Source organism: Hevea brasiliensis, chromosome 8, assembly GCF_030052815.1.
Source record: "Hevea brasiliensis isolate MT/VB/25A 57/8 chromosome 8, ASM3005281v1, whole genome shotgun sequence".
NCBI lineage: Eukaryota > Viridiplantae > Streptophyta > Magnoliopsida > Malpighiales > Euphorbiaceae > Hevea > Hevea brasiliensis.
The window spans coordinates 98016807-98038055 of NC_079500.1; the positions used below are offsets into that span (position 1 = coordinate 98016807).

The 21249-nt window shown below is 33.6% G+C and overlaps 1 pseudogene; it reads right to left on the reverse strand.

Annotated features, from left to right (window-relative positions):
- Nucleotides 1–5069: 5069 nt before the first annotated feature.
- LOC110644959 (7-deoxyloganetic acid glucosyltransferase-like) lies at nucleotides 5070–6948 on the reverse strand (annotated as a pseudogene).
- Nucleotides 6949–21249: the final 14301 nt, after the last annotated feature.

The window sequence follows — 21249 nt, forward strand, 5'->3', positions numbered from 1 at the left end:
TCCCTTGTAGTGTACTTAATGAATTATCGGTAGGTGAAGTTCGGTAGTTCTTTAGGTATTCTACGGGATTATGTTATACCTTACAGAGGGGTAAGGTGTGACAAATTTGTCCTTTATAAAATTCAGTTTCTTTATACACATTGGACATAGCAATATTTTGTGATCTCAATGATTCAATTTCTAAATTCATTTTAGTGCACTTTCTCTTATAGTTTATATACTCATCATATACTTTAGCAAATGCAAGTTCAAGTTCCTTTACATTAGGGGGTTCAAGAGAATTTACCTCATTATCACTTTCTTCTTCCTTTTGTGAACTTTCGACTTTCTTTTCAAATGCCATCATACAAAGATAAGCAGTCTCTTTGTCACTTGATTCATCATTTGAAGATTCTTCACTATTGCTCCATACAAATTTCATAGCTTTCTTGCTCTTGTCTTCTTTTCCTTTCTTCTTTTTAAGCAATGGACATTTGGGCTTGATATGTCCTGGTTTGTGACACTCATAACATACAATTTCTTCTTTTGATTCCTTGAAACGTTTATCCTTAGGAGTATACTTTTTCAAGAATTTCTTGTATTTACTTCCTCCCTTCTTGTAAGCTCTTTTGAATTTCCTTGCAAGCATAGCCATTTCATCATCATAATCACTTGAAGCACTTGAGTTGTCACTTGAGTCAACTTTAAGTACTACTCCTTTCTTCTTCTCTTCATCTTCGGACTTGAGAGCAATGCTTTTCTTCTTCTTTTGCTCATTTTCAACTTCATCTTTCTTATATACCATCTCATGTGCAATAAGAGATCCGATAAGCTCATCATAGGTGAATGTTTTAAAATCCTTGGTATCTTGGATAACCGTAGTCTTTGCTTCCCAAGATTTTGGAAGTGATCTAAGAGTTTTCTTCACAAGTTCGGCTTCCTCAAATCTTTTACCAAGTGCTTTGAGAAGATTGACAAGATCCGTAAACCTTGTACTCATATCTGCAATTGATTCACCTGGTTTCATCTCAAATAGCTCATAATCTTGGATAAGGAGGTTTGCTTTGGATTCCTTGACGACATCCGTTCCTTCATAGGTGACCTCAAGCTTATCCCAAATTTCCTTAGCAGTTTGACATCCTAAAACACGATTGTATTCATTAAGGTTAAGTGAGCAATGTAAAATATTAATAGCTTTAGCATTTACAGAAATTTTCTTTCAATCATTGTCATCATATTCATCTTCATTTTTAGGAACTTTAGTATTTCCTTGACCATTTTTTTTAGGAACATATGAACCATTTTTAATAATTCTCCATGCATCAATATCCACAGATTGTATGAAATTTCTCATTCTAACTTTCTAAAATGAGTAATTAGTGCCATTGAAGAGTGGTGGTCTAGTAATTGAGTAGCCTTCAGCTAGTGGTGCGGGTATACTGACAGTGTTGCTAGATGAACCAGCCATTGGGGATCACTCCAAGGTTGTGACACCTTAAGCAAGAGAGACAAGCTCTGATACCAAATTGTTGTCCCAAAATAGTCCAAGAGGGGGGGGGGGGGGGTGAATTGGACTTAAATAATTTTTTGACCTTTGCTTGTAGCCTAATAAAAAATTGTGACTTTATTTAACTAGGTGCTCCTTTATATATAGTGAAAGTGATATGTGTTTCAAGAATGTGTCCCTAAATTGCAATTCAAGCTTCAATCAATATTTATAGTAATTTTTGACATAACATGCATCACAAAATATTCAACTAATTTCTCAACCTACTCAATATATCTTCAAGTGTATCAACTCAATCTATTCAATCAACATTCAATATCATGCATAGAAATTAAATTACACAAAAGTAAAGAGATTAAGGCTAGAGAAGTCAAACAGAATGATTTTTATAGTGGTTCGGCTTAACTAGCCTACATCCACTCTCTCAAAGAACCCTCTTTGAGTCTTCTCTCCACTATTTGCTCTTTTAAAGGCAAGAAACCAAAAACCTTTTACAAATCTTTAACACTAAGCTTTTATCAAGGTAGCTTGAACCTTTAACAAGTACTATCTTAAGCACTCACGCTCACAAGCTTCAATAGGTGCTTGTACAACCTCTCTTAAAAGCAATTTAATGTTTTAACACTCACTCTCACTCAATACAAATCAAACTATAAAGAAGAGATGAGTTGATTTGCCAATGGTAGCTCACACACTTTAAAGCTCTTGAATGAAATCAATAAATGAAAAATCAAGATTGGAGTGCAATTGTAAGCTTTCATCAAGTGTAAAATAAAGTAAAGAAAGTGTATTTATAGTCCCAAATCATTTTAAACTGTTCCAAACCTTTTTGAAATGTTATACACTCTGTTTTAGGCAAAATAGCCATTATTTTATCTTTTTGTACGAAGTAGAGCAACTCTGATCATTTAGCAAACTAATGAAATTTTTGGTGACAGTAGTAAACTAGTTAGCAAACTATAATTTTAGCAAACACATTAGCAAACTAATATTTTAGCAAATAAGTTAGTAAACTAATTTATCAGATGCCTGTTTTAAATTGTAATCTTTAAAAATCTACTTTAGATCTTAAGAAAAATATATATTCTAATAGCAATATCCAAGGTCATGATGAGAGAAAATTTCATAAAATAATTGAAAGAAAAATTAATTTTGAGCTCCATTTGACTAAAACTTTCATCTATTCTTTTTACACAAGTCCTAAGACTCAATTCCTAACTCTATGATTTTCATACCTTTACTTCGAGTCTGAGCTTTCATAATCTTGTTCTTTTTCAACTTGGATTCATCTTTGAGATGCCTGTGAGTGCCCTTCCTTCTTAGATGCAACCTTAAAGATTTTTCATTAATAAGAGAAAGAATCTACTCATCACTTAAAATTGAGTTAGCTAAATTCTAGTTGAGTTTTGTTATCATCAAAATCAATGCTCATTTTGAGCTACACAAGGTCAACATATATATATATATATATATATATATATATATATATATATATATATATATATATATATATATATATAATTTTATTATTTTAAAATATACAAACATAATATAATATAAATATATATGATTATATATTTACATGTTTAATTTTTAAAAATCATTTTTTTATTTAACTATACATAATCTATAATATAAATATAAATAAGGTGTGTTTAGTATGTATAGATTATGTATAGTTAAATAAAAAAATGATTTTTAAAAATTAAACATGTAAATATATAATCATATATATTTATATTATATTATGTTTGTATATTTTAAAATAATAAAATTATATATATATATATATATATATATATATATATATATTTAATTTATATAATTAAAACTTTTAATCAATATATTGTTGTTAATCATTGGGCTAACAAGTATTATTAATTTCTTAAGAAAAAAACTTAAAAATTTGATAAAAACACTTTTACCATTAAACAGCAAATATTTTGATAATTTGAATTTATTAATTATACATATTAAACATTTATTTTTAATTAAACTTGTACTTAAAAATATATAAGTAAATATAATAAAATTTAATTATATAATATAATATGTTATTAATTTTTTATTATAATAAAATATTTATATGATGAATTAAAATTTTAAATTCTAAATTAAAAATTAAGAAAATAATAATTTATAAAAAAACGAAAAAAGCAATGTCTCGTATTATTTTTTCAAGGACTTGAGAAGTGATAGTTTTTCTATAAAAGGCAATCCTCTTCTCTTGACATTTCAAGTAAAAAGTGAGATTAAAATATGGGGCTCGCTAGTTATAGTTTTCTTTTAAATTATATTTATTTATTTTAAATAATATTTATTATTTTTATTGATTTAAATAAATTTTAATTTATTATAGTAGTAAATAAATATTATATTATTAAAGGCACATAAATGTATTTATATTAATAATTAATGATATGGAGAAATTAATATATAATGACAAGATAATTTATTTTTAGACAATATTATTAGAGACAAATTTATTTGATTCAAAAAGTAAATTTAGAAATTTTATTTTACATAATTGAAGTTAATTTAATTTGTCTTTAAAAATAAATTTCAAAAGGCAAATAATATAGTTTGCTAAAATGGAAAGGGCAACAATTTTGTTGTCTCTATAAATTATTAATATAGATAAATATATTTATCTTTGAAATGTAAATCCGTGACAAATATATGTTTATCTCCATATCTGTCTCTAATTACATATAGGGATAACATAAATGTAACAAATGATTATTTGTCTCTAAAAATATATAGAGACAAATAAATAACTCTTTGAGTCAAAATTTTTAGTTTCAATATAATAATTTTGGTATAGTATTTGTATTTTTTATTGGAAAATAAATTTCCTTGATTACTTCGAGATCGGAGAAATTGATTAGCCTTTTTTGTGTAGAAAGCTTATATCATTTTTATGAAAAGAGGAAAACAGAGAAAGAATGAGGGGGAAAAGAATGTGAGTACAGGGAAAAAGAAATATGAGGACAGAGAAATAAGGGAGGATAGGAGAAAAATTTATTTTCTAATAGAATTATGGTAGTTTAAGTATAAAAAATAATTATGAGACTAAATAATTAATGGAATTAAATTTAAGTGATGTATTTCTCAAAATAAGGGGATTAATTAATTAATTTTATTAAAATAAAAAGATTAAATAGTAGTTTGACTGACATTAACTAATAAAAAAATTAATTAACAGATAGACTAAAAATTTAATAAAAATAAAATATAGATATTAAATAATATATTTTTAAAATATAAAAATTAAATAATTAATTTTATTAATATATATAGAGATTAAATAATAATTTTTTTATATTTAAATTTTTAATATAATAAATATACAACATTAAATTGAAGATCTAGTAAATATATTTTTAATCATGTTTCTGTTGGCCAACGATTCTCAATCAACTAGCAATTATTAATAAATTTATTACTAGAATTTTATTATTAATTTATCATCTAAATTCTCAATCAAATGATCCAGCTCTGGAGATGAGACCAACAATTCACATGAGTGTCGTCATAATTTGGTAGGAAAAAAAATATTTACGTAAAAGCTGAAAGTGGCCAAGCTTTTATTAATAATATAATATAATTGTCACTAAACACCAAGAAAGTAAAGCATAATCATATATCATAATGACTGATTAATAAAATTTTCTTGGCTTTTATTATTAGAAAAATTCTGCTTACAAAAAAAAAAAAAAAAAAAAAAAGAGAGAGAGAGGAAAGAGCTCTACCAATTGCATGCTCTCGTCCTTCAGCTTCGAGTGACTGCTGTCCCAATCTCTTGTAAAAATGAACCCTGTCCATTGTCATTTGCCTGCACACTCATCTTCCTTATATCTTCAATCAAACGATCCAGATTGCAAGAAGAGGACCCGCCTTCACTCACACTCTTTCTTGCCAACTCTGCCATCCTAGCCGTTGATCTCACAAACTCATCCCTCCTATCCTCCATCAGATCATTCACCATATTCTCCACAACCCCTCTATCACACACATCCTTCATGTCCAATCCTAGCTTCCAAGCCTCCCTCACAAACCTGCTATTCACTTGCTGGTCTGCAAAATAAGACCAGCAAATCATAGGCACCCCTGCCACTATGCTCTCCAAGGTGGAGTTCCATCCACTGTGTGTCAGAAACCCACCAACTGCCTTATGCGCCAGAACCTCTTCCTGCGGTGCCCATTTGACAATGTATCCTCTTTGCTTGGGACCTTCCTTAAGCTTCTAAGGAAAATTTTCAGCATCACCATCCTTATTGGTAACAGAGTCAGGCCTTATTACCCACAAGAATGGCTTCTTGCTATTAACAATTCCATGCCAAAATTCCATGAGCTGCTCTCGTCATTACCGTAACGCTCCCAAAGCTTATGTAGATTACAGATTGTGGAGGTTGAGTATCTAGCCAAGTGATGCAGCTCCTGTCCACTTCCCACAGACTATTTGAGGATTGATACGATTCTTGCGTATTTATGTTGCTAAGTTTGGTTTTCAAGAGCTCGTGGAGGGGTCCGATGGTGTAGGTTTTGGGCATTGACTGCGGATTTGAGATAGTATTGGTGCTTCCAGGTCTTCGAAGGTGTTGAGGATGAGGGCTTGTGCTCTGGGGATTGCCGTGTCTCGTTCACAATCATTAGGAGATGGGGGTCCGTCACTTCGCTAACACGGCAGAAACTTGGAAGATCTCGGCACCGGAGAAAGGTCTCCATGCCTGGCACTTTAGTTATGATTCGGTCCATATCTTCTTTTCCTTCGATTTCAGCGAAACACTCATGCAGTAATACAATTGAATCAGAATTAAGTAGAAAGAAATTTCAAGACTCTGGAGTTCAAACTTAACATTGCCTCTGGCACAAATGCAATAACGGAGATATAAAGACGGAGTTATACCTTGGATGGGAAGTTCGCAAGCTTCAATCATATCAGGAACAAAAAAGTAGGTCCAGAAACAACAAGCACTAATGGTACGGAAACGAATAATTGGAATTCCAAGCTCAATTGCAACATCAAGAGGAAAACCCAGGAGCCCATCTCCGATGATACAGTTAACCGGTGGCCTAGTTTCAATCAGCAGTTGTTTAAAAATTGGCTTACTCTTCAATTGCAATGACTCAAACAAATCCGTTAGATCATCGTAAGTGGGTGATCTACAGGCAAACAGTCGGGCATAGTCATGAAATGGAATCCTGGATACTTGGCAAAACGGGCCTCAACATCTGTGAAACGGGTTAGGCGTTCATGACTATGCTCTGTGTTTAGGAAGGTAATGTTAAGACCGGCAAGGCTTAAAAGTTCGGCTAGCTTGAGCATAGAGTTGACATGGCCCTGGGCAGGGAAAGGAAAGATTAACACATGAGGAGTACTAGCAGAAGAAGGACAAGGAGGTGCCATTTTTGCCTTTTGGTGATTAGTTCTCAACTGAACTGCATAGGACCTCTGTCCAATAAACCTGTCTGCTACATATAAAATTATTGGACCTCCGTAGTTGCGTAAACTTTGATTAGTATTTTCAAATATGATATATATGAGTTTGGACAAGCTTTGATTAGTATTTTTAAATATTGATAGCAACTATGAGTTTTTCTAGATATGTAATAATTTCTACCAATGTTTAGAATAAGACATCATACTGATTTGATAAAATACATTGTCAGATACATATAATTTTTTAGTTTTATCTAATAAACACTAAACTAATTTATTTATCTATTAGACATCTAAATATTAAAATTTCATTATAAATAAATATTAAATTGGCTTTCACATTCTCACTCCTACGATGGTTGCAGCAACTGTTGAGTGCGGTCTGTACATTTGCTCACGAGCGCGCTATACTCCTCTGATCACTTGTCTCAATTGACCAACTTCTTTCACCTCCTTGCTCCAACAGCTTTAATTTAGCACATCATGTCTCAATACCAAGGCTCTGTTTCCACTTGCCACCTCTGACTATGTGACAACAAAACATCCAGCAGCAGCTTCCTTGTGCTGCTTTGTCATTTGGTGCGCAGTGAGAGCTGCTTTGCTGTTCATTTCAGGAGCTTTACTATTCAAGCTAGTGAGCTATAGTTCATGCTTCTAGCTTTAATCTACTGTGTAATATAATATCTTGTTACATTATGGAACTATTTAAAGAGCTACTAGCAATAGTTGTCAAGGCTGGTCCAATCTTGAATAATATGTATGGTGCAGATTTGGAGAATGGACTTTAGGGAAAGGGGCGGCCAACCAATATTACAATCACTGTGGTTACTGATGCTACCGTGAGTTTCAAGGGTCTAGTCCCAATGCCTCGTAGATCTGCAGATAAGAAGATGTGAGATCGGTGGCCTATGACCCATCACTCAGATGCTCAAGTCAGTGAACTAGTTATGAGAGAATGAAAAAAAATCAGAATTGATTTGAGATGGTAGAATTATGCGTACCTTATTCCTGTTTCTTCTCTAGTATTTATAGGCTTTAGAAAAATAGTCATTGCCTTAATCGCAAAGATAATATTGGATTGACATTCAGAGATTTCCTCCTTATAATTCGGCTTTCCTTTCTTTGATGGTGTTTTCCATTCGGTATATGTTTCCTCAACTTGGATGACTGAGCAAATGATGTTTATTCCTTTATTACTACTAGGTCTGGATTTAAACCAAATTGTCTCTTATTCGGCTCTTGCACGGTTCTGACAAGCTTTGACATTTTGACTACCACATTGAATATCTTATTTTGAGCGTTAACACTTTGACTGCCATGTCAGATGTTTTGGGCTAGTAGTATCATTAGTCCTCCTTCCAATCTTTTACAAATCTTTAGGTTTAGGTACTATGCTCATTCAGTTCCTTTGTGTGGTGTTGATGTCCATGCGTTCTATTTTATTTATTTTTGTGAGACTCGAGGATAGTTGTTTTTGTAGCTGTGCTTTCAATTTGTTGTCTTGTCATAAATTTTCTCTTGAAAACGTAAAAGTCTTTTGGTGGCATATTTTGTTGGTTAAGTTTTTGAAATCTAGCAATTTATTTCGCTATTTTTGTCCTATATAAGTGGAAGTTCTTTTTCCTTTTTCCACTCTGCTTATCTTTGCTTTTTGAGGGTTTCGATTGCTTTCCTCTTTTTCGGTGAGTCTCCAAAGTCTTTCCAATTCTCTAATTAAGGTAAAATCTTTGTTTTTGTTGTCTTTTCTTTCTTTTTATTTAAAAATGAGTGAGGAAAAGGGTTCTAGCACTACTATATCATCACCGGTAGTCGCTTTTAATGAAGATTCTAGTACGAGGGAATTGTTTTCTGATTCTGGCCAGCTAATCCAGGTCACTGCAAAAGATGAGGGGGTTATAGGTCTGATACATGCATTTTATATAGTCATTTAGGTTAAATTTTAGTCATTTTATTGATTTGTTAGTCATTTTTAATTAATTTTATTAGTCACTTAGTTAATTTTTCATAATTGTCAATTTCGGGACTAATTTGTAATTTTTGCTTTTGTTTTGAAGATAAAATGGTGTTTTTGAGGGACTAAAAAGTAATTATAGAAGTAAGGGGTGATTTCTAAATCAAAAGTGCTAAAATGAAGCTTGGAAATTGAAGAATGTGAAGTTGCCAAAATCTGCACAACTTATTGCACAGGCTATGCAGTTTCTGCATAGAAATTAGAAGAAATCTTGCACCTGCCGAAATCTGCAAAACATGCCGCATAACTTATGCACTTTCACACCTTCTCTTATGCAGTTTCACAGAAGGAACTTCAAATGGCCGAAACTTGCACAACTAGCTGCATAACTTATGCAACTCTTTATGCAGCTTCACAAAAAAATGCCACAACTGGCTGAAACTTGCACAACTTGCTACATAACCTGTGCAGCTTAGTTATGCACTTTCACAGAAGACTTCAAAGCATGCAGGAACTTGCACAGGCAACCTGCACAGCTTATGCAACCTCACGGGAAGCCTCTGGTAACTGTCATAATTACACAAGATCTTGCACAACCTGTGCACATCTTCATAAATGAGCTAGAAAAGAGATTCTCCCACGTGAATTGTTACCTCACACACACCATTTTAGGGCTTTTATCAGAGAATATAAATAGAGACTTTTTACCTCATTTGGAGGAGGGTAGAAAAAGAGGAAGAAAGATAGAGAAAAGGAAGGAAAAGATAGCAGCAGCTGACATTTTTCCATTTGAAATTTTCTTATTTTCTTCTTTTCTTCACCAGATTTGAAAATTAGTTTATTTTAATGATTTATTTTCTCTTTTACTTAGAATCTCTTGTATTAAATATGAATTGTGAGTAGTTTTCTTTGATTCTGGAGTTGGGAATGTAATATTTGAGTTATTTTTTTGGATTTGAATTGGGTTAGTCCCAATTTAATAAAATTTAAGTGGTTTAATCCATTTCTTGTGTGCTTATTTACATGCTTAATGAAGGGCCCCATTAAATTATGTTCTTAATCCTTAGTTAAAGCACCGAAAGGAGAAAACCAAGTGATAGATAATCAAGAAATTTGACTTAATTAGCTTAGATTTAGAAATAGACTAAGGATTAAGAGGGATTAATAGATTGATTAAAGAACCTAATGGGTCTTGATTAATTTTAACTCCACAAAAGTAGGATTAAGTTAATTAAGGTACTCTTTGTCTCACTCGAAAGAGATTTCAAAGGATTTTAGAATTGGTCTCTTTTAAACCCATAGATTTGATAGATTGGGCTAGCTAGGGAAAATCCCAAATTGATTTGAATATGAACCCTTAACTCTGGAATTATCTTTTATCAATTATTGTTTGGAATTTTACTTTTCAGTGTTTAGTTTAATCTCATTATTGATATTTTCAATTTCTTTATTTTGTGAATTATTAGATTAGTCATTGTTTGAATTAAATTTTATATTTTTATACCTTAAGCTTCAAATTCCCAAATTTCTTTTATTTGTTTGATTAAAACACAATTTTAACATAGTTTATTTTATATCAAAAATTCAATTGCAAAACACAATTCTGCGTGGGAACGATATCTTTTTTTTTATATTACTTGAATGACCAGTGCACTTGCGGTAGACTATATTAAGGTCCTTATAATACTCGAGCCAATGATACCAGGCCCGCAAAGGCTACTCAGGTAACTGCTGCTCGAAATGCCATGATGGGTACCACTAGTTCAAATGTTCCTTTTGGTGTAAGTGAGACTGTTTTTATTCTTCAAGGGTGGGATTTGCTCAGTCTCAACATATCATACGGCATTAGCATTAGAGAGATTTCATTTGTCTCTTGCAGGATTGAGAGGGTGGGCGGATCATATTTTCTTGCGTCCTATTCGGGTGGCCATTTATAAGAAGCAGCTGAGATCTGGGTTAAGGTTGCCGCTCAATCCCCTGGATGTCAAAGTTTTGAGATATTACCAACTTTCTATCTCCCAGATGCATCCCAACTCATGGAGATTGTTGTTTGCTTTTAGGGCTTTTCACCGAAGGAAACACCTTCATGCTTCTGCTTGGATTTTTTTAGCTCTGTTCCAACTTAATACCCATGACAATGAGGAATATTGGCATTTTCATGCCAAGAAGGGTATAGGTTTGTTTACCAATCTCCCTTCTTCACTGAAAAAATGGAAAGATAGATTCTACTTTATAAAAGACACAGTGGACGAGCAATAGGGAGGCATCTAGATGAGCTGGAATTGTTTAGCTGATAAAAGGTCAGGGAAAGTGAGGCTAGATGTCAAGGAAAAGGCAGTTGTTTTAGAAATAAAGTCTGTCATTCACAGGGACAAGATCTCGATCAAAATTTTGATTGAGATTGAAGCTCGCTATTGGGAGTCAATTTATGTAACTAATGATCCAATTGCAGCAGAGCACTACAACAATATTCCAATCGAGGGTAAAAACTTAAACTTTTCTTTTGATTTTTATTACATATTGAGATTCTTTTGTTCTTGTAAAGATGGCGAGCCAAGGTAAAAATTTTGAGGAGTTAATCTGGAGGAAGAAGAAGTCTAGGAAAGCTTTTACTGATCACTCTACCCCCTGACAGAAAAACTAGTGAGGACCTCATCTCCCCTAGTGTCTTTGGGCTAATAAAGGGCTCCTGCTCCTTTTGAAGATCAAGCAAGGATCGAAGACATTGCTCTTCCTCCTCCTCCTCTTCCTAAAATGGTTGAACGGGGATGGGCCACCTAAATTGCGGTTGACAATTTTAAGCTAGCAGGCTAGTTTAGGAAAAAGTACATTTTCCTAGCTGATCGAGCTTGCCTCGATCAGGTAGATGATGAAGACCTCTCCTTATGCTCGATGTCTATCCAGCTTGAGCATCTTGCTTGCTCGCAGATTTTGAAGGAGAGGCACAAGGCTCTTCGTGGTCTTATTGAGATATAAAAGATAAAGATTGGTCTCCTTGCAGACTCGGTATCTACTTCAAAGAGGAAAATACATGACGTGGAGGCTGAGCTTTAGGAGCTAAAAAAGAAGGTGACCAAACATGAGGGCAAGCTTTAGTTTGCTCAAGGCACAGTTGCTAGTTTACAAAAGAAGGTGGAGGAGAAGGAAGTTGAGATGGGCACCACTGATGAAAGCCTAGTCGAAATTTACATGAAGGCTCAAGATGATATCATTATCGAGCTCCAAAAAGCACTTCCTTGGTGAGGATTTTCTTGGGTTGATGAGCTCGGTGGTGGTCAAAAAGGGGGAGAGGAGAGGAATGATGCTACTAGGCAGAGGGATGTACATAAGGATGTTGGTCCCTATGCCTGACCTTCATGTAAAAACTTTTATGTTTTATGAATGAAATGGACTAGTTTTTTCTTTTGTTAATTTTGCTCATTATTTCTCTGAAAAGAATCTTAATGAATGTTTGGACCCACTGGTTAAATAATAATAGAACATTAATAAGAAGTGCTAACTATAAAATTTTCATAGTAAGAAAGCTCGGACCTCTGGGTCAAACAATAATATAAATCTTTAATGGTAATTATATCAGTCCATGAGTCCAGGTTGAGAATAGTAAGTACCCTGTATTGATGACTTGATAGAAATATTCTTTGTATGTAAGCTTCGAGCTTTAAGATTTTGGTAGAATTGTAAAAAGGTATAATGATTTAAGAATTAATCGATATAGTGATTTTGACACAATATTTTAGGCCTTAAGGGTTTTTTTTTTTTTTTTTTTTTTTGTTTCGAAAGAGTGTTACTTAGAGTACTCTTCAGAACCTTGATATGCCTTTATTAGTAATGGTCATGGTTTCTTGGTTTGTTTTTTCATGTCATCTTTTAAGGTCAATCGTTTAGCTCGGTTTTGTAGATGAGTGATCAATGATAACTTTTATCCCTGTTGATGGGCTAGGCACCCATATATTGTTTAGTCTGGTGGATAATCACCGTGGATGGGCTAAGTACCCTTAAGTTATTTAGCCTGGCTAATTATCACCATAGATGGGCTAGGCACCCTTTGATTTTTTTAGTCTGGCGAATTATCACCAGGGATGGGCGAAGCACCCTTAGATTTTTTAGACTGGCAAATTATCACCGTGGATAGGCTAAGTACCCTTAGATCTTTTTGCCTGGTAGACTATCGCTGTAGATGGACTAAGCAACCTTAGATTTTTTAGCCTAATGGACTATCGCTGTGGATGGGCTAAACACACATAGAATCAAAGATAACTAAAAAATTCCTCTTTATTGATAGTATTTATAGAGATTATAGATATTTAATGCTTAGGGTACTACTCTCTCATCTGTCTCAACTAGTTTGTAAGATCCTAGATGGATAACTTTGGAAATAAAAAAAGGACAAACCCAGTTGCATCTTAGCTTCCTTGCTTCGGCCACACCACCTGTTAGATCGTCCCTTTTAAGAACCAAGTCTCTGACCATGAATGCTCAATTTTTGACTTTCCTGTTGTATAATCTAATCATTTTTTGCCTTATTGTGCCATCCAAATAAAGGCTATTTCCCTTAGCTCTTCTGCCATGTCAAAGTTAAATCACAAATCCTCTTCTTGTGAAGCTTCCTCAGGATGTTCTATTCGAGTTGATGGGACATTGATTTCTACCGGGACTACTACTTCTAATCCATGAATGAGTGAGAATGGAGTTTCGCCTGTTGCTGACTTAGGTGTGCTTCTATAAGCCCATAAGACGTTCGGTAAATGTTTGGGCCATGATTATTTTACCTTACCTAGTCATCTCTTTAATCCATAAAGGATTGTTTAATTTGCAACTTTGATCATTCTGTTCGTTTATGGGTGATAGGTTAAAGCAAAATAAAATATGAATCCCCCACTTGGTACATATCTCTCTGAATTTATTATTGGCGAACTGAGTACTATTGTCTGTTATGATGACTTTGGGGACTCAGAACCTTCATAATATATTTTCTCTGACAAAGGTGATTGCTTGGTCGGCTGTTATATACTATGATGCCTCAGCTTCTGGCCATTTGATGAACTGCTCAATGGCAATTATGGCGTATTTACGGGATCTTAATGTGATTGGAAAAGGTTTGAGGATATCGAAGCCCCATTAGTAGAAAGGCCAAGTGCTGCTGATTGTTGAAAGTTTTTTTGCTGGTAAGTGAGGAATATTACTATGTTCCTAACATTTTTGGCATTTTTGTATCAACTTTTTAGCATCTTGTACTGCTGTAGGCAAGAAAAATCCTTGCTTGAATGCTTTTTTGGTGATCATTCTTGCCATTTCATGGCTGCCACACAGTCCTTCGTAGATATCGAGCAAAACTAACAAACCATATTCTCTACTGATACATGTAAACCATGGTTGGAGGTAAGATCTCCTATATGGCCAGCCATCTAGTATGCTGTATCTTACTGACCTCTATATTATCTTCTTTATTTTAAGTTGATCTTTGGGAAGTGTGCCTTGATCTAGGTAGTAGAAGATGGGTGTCATCCATATTTCTCCAATATCAATCGGTAGTGCTTCCTCTTCGTCCACAGTTGGTGTTGTTATCTCTTCAAGAGGGATGGGTTGGGAGAAATGTTATTTGCCCGCCACTGCTACTTTTGCTAGAATATCTGCTTTTTTATTCTCCTCTCTTGGTACTTGGAGGATGTTTACATCTCCACTATCTGCTTGGATTTATCTTAGCATGCTTTGTATCCATAGCTCATATCTTCCCAAGTTTGGGTCTTTTACTTGGTAGTTTCCCTATAATTGATTAACAACCAATTGTGAGTCACAAAAATGTTGACCTTTTGGGCCCTTACCTCTTTGATAATTCACAATGTCATAAGGATGGCTTCGTATTTGACGACATTATTTGTCGCTTCGAATGTTAGCTTTGCTGCATATTTTAACTTTGCTTTATGTGGTCCCTCTAGCACCACACCTAACCCTGCGCCAAATGAACTTGATGCTCCATCTATCCATACATTCCACTGCTCTTTTGGTTTTTCTTTAGTCTCCGGTACTGGAGTCAGCTCGGCCACAAAATCTGTGAGCACCTATGCTTTGAGTGCTATTCTTGGCACATATCTAATGTCATATGCTTCAAAGATGATGGACCATATTGCTAATCGTTTAAATGCTTCTAGTCTGTGTAAGACTTTTTCGCAAAGTGTAATTTGTTTGGACTTTAATAGTGTGAGCTTCAAAATATGGCTTAGTTTAGTTGTTGCTGATAAGGCTGCGCAAGTGAGCTTTTCCAAGATTGGATAGTTCAGTTCCAGCCCTTTTAGCACTTGGCTAATGTAATGGCCTTTGATTACCTTCTTCCTAATGAGGACCAAGCTGATGATTTCTTTTGTTACTACAAGATAAAGAAACAATACCTCGCCTAGTTTTAGCGAATCAATCAATGGTGGTGATGATAAAAATTGTTTCAAATGATTGAAAGTTACTTGGCATTCTTCTACCCATTTGAAATTATTTCTTGCTCTTAAAGCTCAGAAGAAGGGCAGTTGTTTTTTAGCTAAGCAACTCATGAATCTTATAAGGGCTATAATTTATTTGTTAAACTGTTATACTTCTTTTATGTTACTAGGAGGCTGCACATCGAGGATTGCTCAAATTTTTTTGGGATTTTCTTCTATCCCTCGTTCGGATATCATAAAGCCGAGAAACTTGCTGCTTTTATTCTAAAGGTACATTTGTTCGAGTTCAACTTCATTCCTACTCTAACTAATATGTCAAGGGCTTTGGCTATGTCTTTGACATGATCTTCTAGTCTTTTTGATTTTATAATCATGTCGTAGACATATACTTTAACTATTCGACCTTTTTATTCTTTAAACATTTGATCTACCAGCCTTTGATAAGTGGCCCTAGCATTTTTGAGACCGAACAGCATGGCCCTGTAGCAGAACACTCTGGAATCTGTTATAAAGGTAGTTTTCTCTTTGTCTTTGAGATCCATCCTTATTTGGTAGTATCCTGATACAACACCGACTAGTGACACCACTGCATGCCCGACTATCGCATCCACTAATTTATCGATGTTTGATAATAGGTAATGATCCTTCGGACATGGTTTGTTGAGGTTTGTATAGTCAACGCACATTTGCCATTTTCCATTTGCCTTTTTGACCAAGACAACATTGGCTACTTAGGTAGGGTATTTAACTTCCTGGACCAAACTTGCATCAAATAGTTTCTTAACTTCACTTTCAATTACTTGTTAATGCTCTGGTATAAACGACCTTTTCTTTTGTTGAACCAGTTTTACTTTTAGGTTAACACTCAGCTTGTGAGTAATTATCACTGGGTCTATTCCCTTTATGTCCTTCGCTTTTCATGCAAATGTTGAAATTCTGTCTTTTAATGTTTGGATCACTGCCTCCTTACTCGGTCTGCTAAGTGTAGTATCGAGATGAACTTTCTTTCCTTCTTCTAATTCCTCTTCCATTAGTAGGTTGACTGGTTGTTACACTCATTTCATATAGGCATTTTGTCCTCATCATCCAAAGTTGCTTGATATTTGATTTTTGTAATTTTGATGTTTTTAATAGGTTTTTGTGATAAATTAAAGGTCAATGATGCATTAGGAGATGATTTGAAGAAATTTGGAACCTTAAAGAATGGAAAAGAGTTGAAGAAATCAAGCTTTGGAAATTAAGTTTGCTGATATTTGCTTAAGGTGTTGCTTATGGCATGTCACACTGCTTAGCCTATGACATAGGGCAAGTCACAAGTTAAGTCGAGATTTGCATGAGAAGTTACTTGAGATCCTGCTTAGGATATATCGCAGTACTTAAGATGTGGCTAGATTTAAGTTAAAAGTCAAGCATAATAAAAAATTCACTGCCACACAAAAATTGTAACACCCTCACATTGGACAGTTCCATACATTCTACTGTTCCGGTGACTAGTATCAGTCTGGACAGTCAGGATGTTCAGAACCATATTTAAGTCATCTAGAAAATCTATGAACAAAATTTAATAGCAATTATATGACGATGAAATGGAAATAAGGAAAATAAAGCATGATGGGTTAAATGAGCCGAGGCCACAGCGATGAGTGACCGAACCGGGAAGTGACTGCGAGGCTAGTCACTACCCTATTTTGGAATGGGACCCTATGGCACCCTAGGCCTAAGGATTATTGCGAAGTTAATGGTATTGTGTAAACCACAGAAAAGAATAGAGAACCAGCTCAAATAATTGAACCAAAGTTCCAAAAGCAATTTAATGCTATTGGAAAAATGGATCAGACCGAAAAAGGGCAAAATGGTCAATTCACCCTTAGAGGTGACTTTTGGTCTAAATGTCCATTAAAATATAGGAAATTAAAATTATAAAAAATAGATTAAAAGTGAAGAGGTATTGTAGAAGAAAGGAAAAAGAAAAGAAAAAAATTCAAAATAAAAGTGATTATGACATCATGCATGACTTAATTAATTTATATTTTTAAATTATGAAAATAGGGATAATTATAGCATAAAAGAGACAAAAAAATTAGAAAGGGAAAAATTCATTCTTCTTCCACCATAAGTTGCCAACTCACTCTCTCTCACTCATCTCTCCAACTTTCCTCCATTGTTGAATGTCTAAAGCTCCAAAACACCTTGAATTTCTTCCTAATTCCCATAACCATAAAAGCAAAGTTTTGTTATTTGGCCTTGGTAAGAAGTTTGGGAGCAAAATAAATTAAAGAATTGAAGGTTTTGGAAGCACAACAAGGTAAGCTTTCCTACACACACTAATTCTTATGTAATCATGGGATTGAGGTTGATTTTGGGGTAATTAAAAAAAATTGAAAAATCATGCATGTTGACGAGAGATGAAATTTCAGCCAGCCATGAAATTCTAGGGTTTTGAAGTGTTTTAATTTAATTAAACTTGAATTTGAACTTGTTTAGAGTAGTAAACATGATTGAGATGATTAGTATGTATGATTTGTGATAATTGGAAAATTAGGGTTCTTGGTGATTAGGGTTTTGGGAAAAATTGAGGCTTTTTGAGAAATTGATGACCAATTGATATTTTATGCTTAATTTTGGGCAATTGGAGTGCTTGTGGATGGAAGTGAGTTGAGTTATTGTTATTGAAGTGATGAATTCTAGCAGCTTAACCTCTGTCCATTGAAGAGGTTATAATTTGCATTGTGTTGCTCCAATTAGTGTGAGGTCAATTAGAGATGAAAATAGAATCATAATGCAACAATTTTCATGTAGAAACCTTGTCCAAAAAGTGACCACAAGTTGGCGTAAAATTTGGTTAAATCCGAATTTGGTACCCTGCCACTAGACAAAACTGACCATATGAACAGTACATGTTCAAATGGTCATAACTTGGTGTAGAAAGGTCCAAATGACCTGATTTTTAAACCATTGGAAAGATTAGACATAGTAAAACAACTTTTATGAAGAGCACAAACCCAAATTCTGACTATAACCAAGTCAAATTGTCAACCAAACTTAGATCCCCAAATCTGCAGAACCTAAAGTGCTCAAAATTTCTGGGTTTTGACCAATCCGGCCAACCTTAGAAAAAGTAGTATAACTTGAGCTACAAAACTCCAAATGGAGTGATTCAAAAAGAAAATTAAAGCTAAGACATTAAGGAACAACTTTGATGAAGAAAAGTTGGCCAAATTTTCACTGTAGATTAGTCCAATAGAACAGTAGACTTAGGAGACAAAATCTGAATTTTTGGAAATTTTCCAATGAGTATTAAATTTCAAGTGGCAACCAATGCCAACAAATGTAAGACCCAAAATGTGGTATATTGGTGTAATTAGAACTAGTATACCTATTATGTATGAAAAAGTCAAAATTTTACTTAATTAGTCAAATGAATAGTAACCACCATAACCATAAATACAAAGAACCCAACCTTAGGAGATTTTATAGGTAAAATTAAATATGCAAAGATTAATTATGGGATTAATTATTAGAAATGATATGGAGGGATATTGAAACACTTTAAAATTATGTGTTTCAGTTGGAAAGAAACCATATAATGAAGAAGGAAAAATTGGATTAGATCAAGACAACCAAAGATGTTTGTGCACAACTAGTCTTTAATTTATAAATGTTTCACATATTTTGAATGATTAAATGATTTTATTTCTTCATGATTTATGTTTATCAAGTTATTATTTTATTTCAATAATTATTGAATATTGTTATGAGTTGAATGAATTTGGTTTTGGGAAATTATGATTGAAATGTGGTTTGCATGGAAAATGGAAAATTATACTTTGAATTGTGATTGGCATGGAAATGAACTTATATTGTGATTTTGTGCTCACAAAAAGGGGAAATAAATTTATGATGTTATTTTATATCTCACTATTAATGCTCGACATGGTTATCATCCGTCTCTCATTTGTTGAGGAGACACTAGAGTTAGCTTTGTTTTGAATACCATGGTACGTACACATTGATGATGTGATCTTCCTCATATAAGAGGTTAGATCTAAATTGAAGATGGCCCTTTCGGAATTTAATTTGTTATGGTATGATGGGTGGAATGTGCACGATTCAATCTCCCCTACCATAGGGAGTGAGAATACTTTGAAGATGGCCCTTACGGATTGGTCTTGTATTAAGTTAGTGAGAATAAAAATGGATTTGAAAGTGAGCAATCGTGTTTTCCAAGTGATATCTTATACACAAATGATTTAAAAGAGATTATTTATTTTAGTTGGTTTATATTTTTATGCTTTTCCCTATTTAGTGAAATTTAATATTTATTTCCATAAATTGATGGGAATATTTCAAATGTCCATTTGTGATTTGGTAAATTGTAATTATTGATCAATATCAAATAAACAAATGATTTACATTAGTGGAAGCATTGATTTTTATTTTATGAATTATGATGAATTTAAATATTTCCAAATTCTTTGCTATGATTTTGTCAATGTATAGTGTATTACATTTTAAATTATTAGTTGTGCACTACTGAGTTCATCGCTCAGCGATAGCTTTGTATGCTGTCGCAGGTGAAAGGAAGGATAGAGTAGCTGAGTGAGATCACTTGAAGCTGTGTAGGCTGGGAATAATTTTGGGCATATTGTAGGTATACCACTAGGCATTAGATTTTGATGTAAAAATGTAATTATGTGTATGTAAGTGCATTCGAGTAGTTGTATAAAACTTTTATAATATTATATTGGTATGTACTCAATTGCAAATTATTGTTATAGTAATTTGAGATTTTATTTAGCTGTATAATTTTTGTAATATTAATTTTATTACCCTAATGGATGTAGTATTCAAATTTTTTTCTAAATTTTATAAATAATAAATTAATTTCTTTATGATGAGTTCTATTGAGAATAAATTGAGTTGATGGCTTGAAATGAATTGTGAAATGTTAAAATTTGGATTGGAATGTTTCTGTATAAAATTTCTTTTTCAGGTAAATCGAAGAACTGTTTTTACCCAGTTTTAGCCGTAACCACATGAATTTTTTGCAAAATTTTAAAAATGCCTAATTATTACTAAATAAGCTTTATGACACATCCTTGAGTTGAAAATGCTCAAGATAAATTTTCTTTTTCCCCACGCTAAATTTGAAAATGTATTTGTTTTGTTAAAATCCCTTGTAGTATATTTAATAGATTATCGGTAGACGAAGTTCGGTAATTTATTAGGTATACTATGGGATTATGTCATACCTTACAGAGGGGTAGGATGTAACATGTTTTAGTGGTATCAGAGCATGGTTTTCAAAGTATATTTTGAACTATGAATTTGATTATTTTTCTCAATAAGTACAACCGCTCAAATGTTTGATACATATAGTACATTTACATCATAAATATGAACTAACGGGGATAAATCTCTTTGTGTAGGTTTTTCAGAGAATAGAAGATTTTGTGAATAGAAATGGACGAGGGAGATAAGATAGTAGAAAAACCAGTTATAGTTGAGGCATAAGAGGAACCCCCAACTCCTCAGAATGTCAAAGATCCAACTGCATCAGTTTCGCTTATGCAGATTTCTACACAAATGGCCCAGCAGTTGGCTACGTAATTTCAACAACTGACTGATAGTACATCAGCCTAGGCCCAAACCCAATCCCCACAAGGACAATATGGAAAAGGAAAAAGTGGGGAACTAACTGGTCAGAGTTCGAGTAATAACTTGGGAAAGAGGAAGAGCACTGGGGAGTCTAGTGCTTACGGATATGATAGAGGCAGATCTTCAGAATAGAAGCCACCAAAAACCAGTCGTCAAACAACCAGAAGTTCCTATCCTACCTGTATCTGTGACGTTTATGGCAAGCTACATGGGGTAATTACTATAAGGCCACTGGAGCCTGTTATAATTGTGGTGAACTGGGACATTTTGCTAGGGATTGTAC